The sequence below is a fragment of the Chelonia mydas genome, chromosome 1 (assembly GCF_015237465.2).
Source record: "Chelonia mydas isolate rCheMyd1 chromosome 1, rCheMyd1.pri.v2, whole genome shotgun sequence".
In the NCBI taxonomy this organism is placed as follows: domain Eukaryota; kingdom Metazoa; phylum Chordata; order Testudines; family Cheloniidae; genus Chelonia; species Chelonia mydas.
Window position 1 is genome coordinate 177,850,355 of NC_057849.1, and position 8,514 is coordinate 177,858,868.

An 8,514-nucleotide genomic window follows, 5' to 3' on the forward strand; every position below is an offset into this window, starting at 1 on the left:
AACAAATACAGTACCTCCAGCAGCAGATACATCTGCTTTAATTTTTGGAGGAATGGAATAGAATCTATGATATACACAGAAATAGCTATAATATCCGGACCTAGCAGAGCAGAGATTTTATTTTCTACATGATTCACTATTTATGCAGGCTCTTCTCCATTTAGGATTATGAGGAGTCTTTGATTTTTAGATTTTATATGATTCTCAAGTCAGCCTATGTATCGATGGGCCCAGTGTCTTCATTAGACCAGAGATTTTATTAATGTAATATATCTATATCTTGTATTCCTACTTCAGGATAATACTGTAACACTCTGTGCAGCATGTGTTCCACTGTAAATGAGTCTCCACCGTTCTCAGTGTACTGTCCACAATGGAGACCTTAAAGGACAGAGATTCCACTATATTACCAAGGGACAGGAACTTGCTTTCCCCAGGGGCTTGCACTTCATCTGTGTTCTGGTTTAAAGCTTCCAGCAATTCTTATTGGAGAGGTCACCGGCTGCTGAAGCATGGGGAGGAAAGCAGTTCCTGCAGTCCTTGCATGCAATAGAGTGGGAAACAGAAGCTACTATTTTTTAGGACTTTTCCCTTTGTTTTTCCCCATTCTCAGACAGCTCAAGCAGTTCACATAACCATTATCAGCTGTCTGTAAAAAAAATGACAGAGATTCATAAATCAGCAATTTGTAAGTGAATACTGGAGATCTAGCTGTGAGTCTTCGCTCCCTGAACATCAGGAACCAGCTCCAAGTTCCAGACTTTTAACATTGAAGGCTTTAAATAGAGAAGACATGGAGTCCAAACCTCAGAAGACACTGACCAAACCTTGAACTTTGGGGAAGTTTGAATTCAGATCCAAATTTTGCAGCGAGCCTGCCTGTACAATGGATCAAATCAAAATCCTGTGCTAAATATGCTGAAAATTAGGAAAATCTAGAACACAATTCTTGACTTAGGCCCATGTTAATAAATGCAAATTAATGCACATTGGAAAACTGACTAGATAATTAACAGAGTTGCATTTTTCTTGATGCTCTAACAGAGTTGTTTTTGCTGTCCCTATGAAAATGAAAAATTATCCTCACTTCAAAATTGACTACCATTCTAAAAAAAGGCCCGTTCCTAGGTTGAGTAACAGGCTGCCTTAAATTCCTTCTTAAGACAAATGTAAGTATGAACATTTCATGCTTCAGTTCATCATGGTCCTGCAAAATTAACTCTGTAGGAACTGTTCATAGAAGATGTCATTGAGCCAAATCCAGCTAGTTTGCTGGGATTGTTTAATTGATTCTAGAACCCAGACCACTAAATGATATCTTTTACCACCTGACATTCCTATCCTCCCTCTTAGCTAATCCCTCTCTCTACAGATTTTTGTGTGTTCTGTTTTCTCTGCTCTCAACAGAACCAAGTGGTTCCCTCTACTGAGGGTTAAGAGGCTTCTGGGTGGCTTCTCCACCTATCTCGCAGCTTCAGTGAGATGGCCAGATAAAGTTCACAGCCCACCCACAAATTCATCTTTGTTTTTAGAGGTTAGAAAATCATCTGCCTGAGCCCTACAGAACAGTAGGCAAAGAGAAACTCTCCTGATATTGTTGCAACTGGCACCTGTAAGCATTAGATTGCCAATCAACAGCACCCCATTATCTCCAACCAAATGTTCTCAGGTTTATAGCCAACATAGTAGCGTTCAGGAAAGGAGCCCGGTGGCTGCAGCAGTAGTTTGTGGGGACGGGATGGGGTGGTTCTCTTGTTTGCTCTGTTGTGAGAGAATTTGCGGTCACACTGAGCCAGAGTTTCAGTAATGGCATTGGATATGTTTTATTGACAGTATTTTCTCCATTGCTGGCCCACAGAGACCTGGAGCCCAGTTCTCCACTGTTTTATTCCAATTTTATTCCAGCATTACTCCACTGAAATCAATGGCGCTATAGTAGCATAAAACTAGAATTGCACATTGGAGAATGAAGCCCCTGATGTTTATCATCAGGTTAAATATGGTAAGTAGTGGCTTAGTGATTTTTCAAGTTTACTATAGTAGCTGAAATATATAGGCAGCAGAGTAGTTTAAAACTGAAGGCAGTTGTACGGTAAGTTCCAAATCTTTCATTCAGCTGCTCAAGTAAAGCATCCATAAATGGGAGGAATTGTGAACGTTTATAATGCTGTTGTCCCAAGTCTCATAATATATTCAGCCTGCCATTTAGTCATTTGACAATATAGCATATGGAAAACCTTACACCAACATCACTTCCCCTTTGTTTTGCTTTTGCAAAGTTTGTCGAATTTATGCTCGCTTTGACACTGGCTTTGAAAAACTACATTTCATCATTTCAATTTGGCTGTTGGCCACAAGAAAATCAGTTGTGGTGTATTGTTGTACTGGGCTGAAGTTATCTCACACAAATCTGCTTCAAGAATATTGTGTGAGATACTAAACTCTGCATCCTGTGAAGAATGAGGGAACATAGCTCGGCTTTTCCCAAACTTTATGTTTCCAGAATATCCACACGATGTAAGTAATACCGGTAGGAAAAAATGAGCATCATATTGATTGTCATCCATTGAGCCTCAATAAATATACCTCGTGTTTCACAATACTTTCTTAGGAATATAAGCCTTGTTGACATAATGTTCTTAGCTGGATTATTTATGTTATTGTTTTTGCAATAGTATCCTAACAATTATGAATTGAAGAGATCTTATTAGGTATACTGATCAGCATGTCTAGTCAGTGATGTGCACAATAGACAGGTACTATATCAGGGTGCTAATTAAGAATAAATGCCTAAGCTCCAGAAAAGCATCCACACTTTGTACTAGCGCCATCAAAACTCAAAACCACAAATTTTACTGAGATCCACATCTCAGTCAATATCCTCTCTCCTATGCCTTTTCCAGTCAATTCATTGATTTCTGTGAACTTGAAAAAGTCCTCTCTTGCTGATATTATTGGGCAGGTACCTTAAGCAAAGGGTTATTTTGATGCTTTTTCACACTGTGCGTTGTTTCACCTGCAGTTACACTCATAAAAACTTTGAATTGTTCTTACAAATCATAAATTAGCCTGGTATTTCTTGACCAATACACTAAGGCGCTTGTCTTATTATGGTCCAACTCCTTGTCACCAGTGTCAACACACGCATAACAAAAAAAAAAAAATCTCATGCAGGATTCCATCATTCTGAACTGAGTCATTTTCTAAGGCAGAACCATCATCCCTGACTACGAAATGATATTCTGAAGAACTCAAGCGCAAGTGTTACCCAACATGTTTTTAAATAGGACCTTTCAGTTCCTCTCAGTCTCATTACAAGTGGTTTGTCTAACTCACAGCTAACATCAGATCATTGATAAGTGCTCACTATGAAGTTCCTATTACTATTTATATTGCGGTAGTACCTGAAAGCCCTAGTCTTCCTTCTCAGTTCTGCACTCTTTTTGCAATAATCTGTTTTGCTGTGATCTGAGTAATCTCAGACGCAGCACTTTCCTGAAAATCTTTAAAGATTTTTTCATGCATACCCCCCAACTTTTGTGAACCTTGACCCAAAAAGCACAAAGTCGTGGCAGTGAACACTCTTCTGCGCATTGGAATCAGCTGCGGAATCATACTTCTAAAGGTGCTCATGACAAAGATCCTGGCTTGGGTCTGCCACTGCACCTAGTTTCCACAAAAGAGCTGGCTGCTGAAAAAGCAAGGCCAATTGTTTAGTTCTAATACTGTCTTCAACCTTCTCCATAATGTTATAAAATGGCATATAAATTCTTCAGAATTAAAAGAAAGTTTCTTCACTTTACCAGTAATCTGATTTCTGAGGTTGCCATTCATATTTGCTTCAATAGATGGAAACAATCACAGAACTTTTTAAAGTTCTTAAATATCATTATTCTTTCCCTTGATTTCCAGTAATAGCTCATCATGTCCAGCATTCCATGTTAGTTTTATCCTTCTGGGTTACTTATGTTCTGGGTTAAATAGTGCATGTAGCTGTTTGAAGAATATCCTAGTCAAGTTATATTGTATTGCTTGAAATACAACTTCCAGCAACACTGTAATCTCCTTTCCATTTGTTGGGAGATTTTTTTTAATCATGCATTTTTTAAAGGTTGAAGCTCTCTGTTTAAGTCCCCTGCCTTAGTCATTCCCACCTCTGGCTTTTTCATTTGTCCAGTTTTTCATACTGTAAACCATGCTGCACAGTTTTCCTTAAAGGAATTTGAGTTACCTGAAATTAATAAAGTTTCATTTGCAGATGAGTGAGCTCCATGCCGTTATATGGAGGCAGAGAGAAGCATTCTGGTTTCTCGGTGCTTGTCTGTCATTTTCAGGTTTACTTTTGGAGATAATTTTTAGATCAGTGAAGGTACCTACTTTTTGCATGGCGGGTGGGACTTTTGCATATGAGGTCTGAATTTCATCAGGATATATTTCAGGATTTCTGCACAGAGTCACAAAGTTTGTCTGCATCATGATCTCTTTCCATCGACCCAAGCATGGTATTTGCTCAATTTATCAGCTGCTGTTTACTAAGCAGCTGTCCTCATTGAGCTGTCTGCTGTTTTTCTTAACTGTTCAAATAGTTTGCAAATTGCACGTTATTGATAGGTCACATTTCTTACCCTAATTTTGATTTGTGGAATACAACTATTCTGCTTTTAGCTTTTGCCCATTTTTATTAATGCCTTTATATATTATTGGCCAAATTCTCATTTACACTAGATTAATAGATTCCAAGACCAGAAGGGACTCTTGTGATTGTCTAGTCTGACCTCCTGTATAACACAGGCCATAGAATTCCCCCAAAATAACTGCTGGAGCTCATATTTTAGAAAAACATCCAATCTTGATTTAAAAATTGTCAGTGATGGAGGGTCCACCATGAAACTTGGTGAATTGTTCCAATGGGTAATTAGTCTCACTGTTAAAAATGTATGCCTTTTTTCCAGTCTGAATTTGTCTAGCTTCAACTTCCAACCATTAGATCATGTTATATCTTTCTCTGTGAGACCAAAGAGCCCATTAGTAAATATTTGTTCCAAGGTAGGTACTAATAGACTGTACGTAAGGGTATGTCTACACAGCCGACGTTAAAGCGCTGCCCCGGCAGCGCTTTAACATGGCTTTGTAGTCGCGGCACCAGCACTGGGAGAGAGCTCTCCCACCACTGTAATAAAAGCACCTCCGTGAGGGGAATAGCTACCCGTGCTGGGAGCATGGCCCCCAGTGCTGTAGCACTATCTACGCTGCCACTTTACAGTGCTGAAACTTGCATCCCTCGGCGGTACAGGGGGTGTTTTCTCACACCCCTGAGCGAAAAAAGTTTCAGCTCTGTAAGCGGCAGTGTAGACAAGGCCCAAATCATCCCTTCACCTTCTCCTTGTTAAGCTAAATAGAATGAGCTTCTTGAGTCTATCACTATAAGGCAGGCTTCCTAATGCATTAATCATTCTCATGGCTTTTCTCTGAACACGCTCCAGTTTTTCAACATCCTTCTTGAATTGTGGACACCAGAATTGGACACAGTATTCCAACAGCAGTCCTACCAATGCCAAATACAGAGGTAAAATAACCTCTCTACTCCTACTCAAGATTCCCATTTATGCATCCAGAGATTGCATTAGCCCTTTTGTTCACAGTGTTACACGGGGATCAATCAGCTGATTATCCATCATGACCCCAAATATTTTTCAAATTAAATGCCATCTAAAACACAGGTAGCATAACAGGGCCATCAAGTGGACCTTTGCTCAACTAGAACAGTGTGAAGGGGACTTATGGTAAATAGAAATCAGGAACTAATAAGCCCAGATCCTCCACCTCCATACCTTTGAGGATCTGGGCCTATGTTGTAGATGCTAATACACTTCTGTTTATTGCACTCTCCACCAAAGAGTTTTGCAAATCTCTTCTCATCTTAGTTAATATGCCTAGAGTTTTGCTCTCTCCTGTTCTTAGCCTTTTTTAAAATCTCTTCAAGTAAAGGTCTTTTGTATTGGCAGGGTAGTGTTCCTTTTAGCTGCATTTTTGAAAAATATAAAGCTTCTCAGATAGGCTTCAAAGGATTCCCGGTATGTTAGAGGGGATTCAACAGTGCTTTTATTGTCTTTTGCCTCAGATTGTAAAGTCTGGATAGTTAAGCAATAAAGTATCTCCTCCAAGGGATTAGTTATCTGTCTAGCTGTAAATCTAATAACGCCATTGCATGGTTAGAGATATATACTGAGGTTATAGTTGTGTGAGGTTTTTAGAAATCAAAAGTAGCTCAGTCCTACAGGATACAGTCATGCATGGAGGAGCAATACATAAATTCTCTCTCTCTTTTGAGAACGTATCCCTCTAAAGGGTAACCAAATATAATTCTTTCATGTGATGCTGTGTAATTAGGATGACTTGGAATTCCCCTTCTTGTAACACCTGTGATCTAGACATTAAGTTTGACAGGGTAAGGTTAAAATCTCCTCTTCCTACCATGGGTTAGGAAATTCTGTAAGTTCTAAGAATAGCTCACTAAAGGAAAATGGAGACTTTCCATTTGAGGTTTACACATTAATTAAAATAACAGTCTGTGAATTTATCTGTGCTGGCAGCGTGACATACCTTCCTACTTTATCAGGTTTTATTTCACATAAATTGTTGAAATTGTCACTCCCCTAGAGTAACTCGATCATGGTGAAAGAAAATGAAACCATAGTCACCACCTTTTTGTGTCCTTTTGCTGAAAGACTTTGGTTTTTTTTTTCTTTGCAAAAGCATATCATCCTGGTCTCTGTTTTATTAGCTAATTAATTCCTCAGATTCCACATGGGTACTTTTAATCCCGTCATTAGTCATATATTATGTATTACAGATAGCTGATTTGTGATCAAATGTTTATCCTCTTATCCTCCTCCCAAGTTTCTTTTCTAGAAGTATTTTTATATTTTCTTTTCCATAAACAGCTCATTGTCATATTTGAATAAACCAGCATTCCAAAACTATAGGTCCCATTCCTGCAAAGTTTTACACATTTACAGCTAAGGCCTACAAGATGCTGAGCATTGACTTTAATGAGAGTTGTAGGCACTTAGCACCTCATGTGAGTGCTCAGTGTCTTGAAGGATTAAGCCGTTAGAGGACTAATGCTATTAGTCTCCTTGAAGTTAACAGACCTATTTGCATGAAGAAGGATTTGCAGTACTGGGTTCCTACTGTCCTATCATTAATTTTTCTTCATTATCATCATACCGTAGTAAGGGTGGAGGACTAGATCATGAGTCTGCGAAGCTGGAGTGAGTGTCATTCAGAGGCAGCTCACTACTAATTTAAAACAGTCCCTTTACAGACTCAGAATGTCCTTAGTTGTATTTTTCTCTATAAACAATTGACCTTTAAGACTTATGATTGACAGAGGCTTCTCATCCAAGTGAAACTCTCTGGAAAGTCCCACTCTGCTCAACAACAGTCAAGTATGCGAGACAAGCTTTGTAAAACTTTATTAGTCTGGGTTGAAGCTTGTAAAATAGCACAAGATTCCCTCTTTTCCTCTTACCCCCCACCTTGAAAAGGAGGCTAAATTGAATACTGGACTCAACTGAGTTTAACACAACAGAAGAGAATAGATTCAGAGAAGCCGGTTCACTGTTGCCCTGAAATTTGTATAGTCATTTACACTATTGCAAAAAAGTAAGTGCAAAGTGGGTATAAAATATTACCAGTCTGATTTGGCAGCATTTTACGCCCACTTTGTAGTGGTGTCATTGACTGCACATGGTGCAGGCCAATGGGTACTGGGCCCCAATTCCAAATGTTAATGTACAGTCTGAGCAACGGTGCTGTGAGCTGGTGTTTCAGCAAGGAATGCATGATGGAATCACAGGAACTCCTGCAGCTCCATGATTTGGGGCAAAAATATTCTTTTTTTTTTTTACCATAACACCCGTGTCCTGCAGCTAATTGCCCTCTGTATGAGGAATGGTTGGTAAATGTGTGTAGTGGCAGATCTACATCTTCATTCTTCTTCAAGGACACCCCTACCTGATCCCCATATTCCTTCACACCTGGACAGAAGGAAGCCACTGCAGTACTGTGCTCTGTTACACAGATGGTGCAAGAACCTGTCCTGCTTGGTCTTCACAAATCCACCTTTGTGTTCCTACTTTTCCCAGTGCAGAAGCATTACAACAATTGCAATGCATTTGGGGACAAAATTTGTCTGTAAGAAATCCTGGGTATATGCAGCCTCAGATTTTCAGTTACTAAAATAGGCAGTTTCTCTGAAGTCTAGGCATTTGGTTTACTGTATTCTAATGGACTTATTCTTTGTAAAGTTAACGTGGAATGACAATTATAGAAGAGTTGGGAAGTGCCACCACAGCCAAAAGAAAAATGAGAACCTTCACAACAGTGGATATGGATGTTGCTTGGCAGGAAATCCTTGTGGCTCGCTCTTTCTGTCAAGCAGGGAAATATGTCTGTATAATTTTATCCAATAGAAAATGCATCTCCCCATCAGCAGCGCCAGAAAGTGAC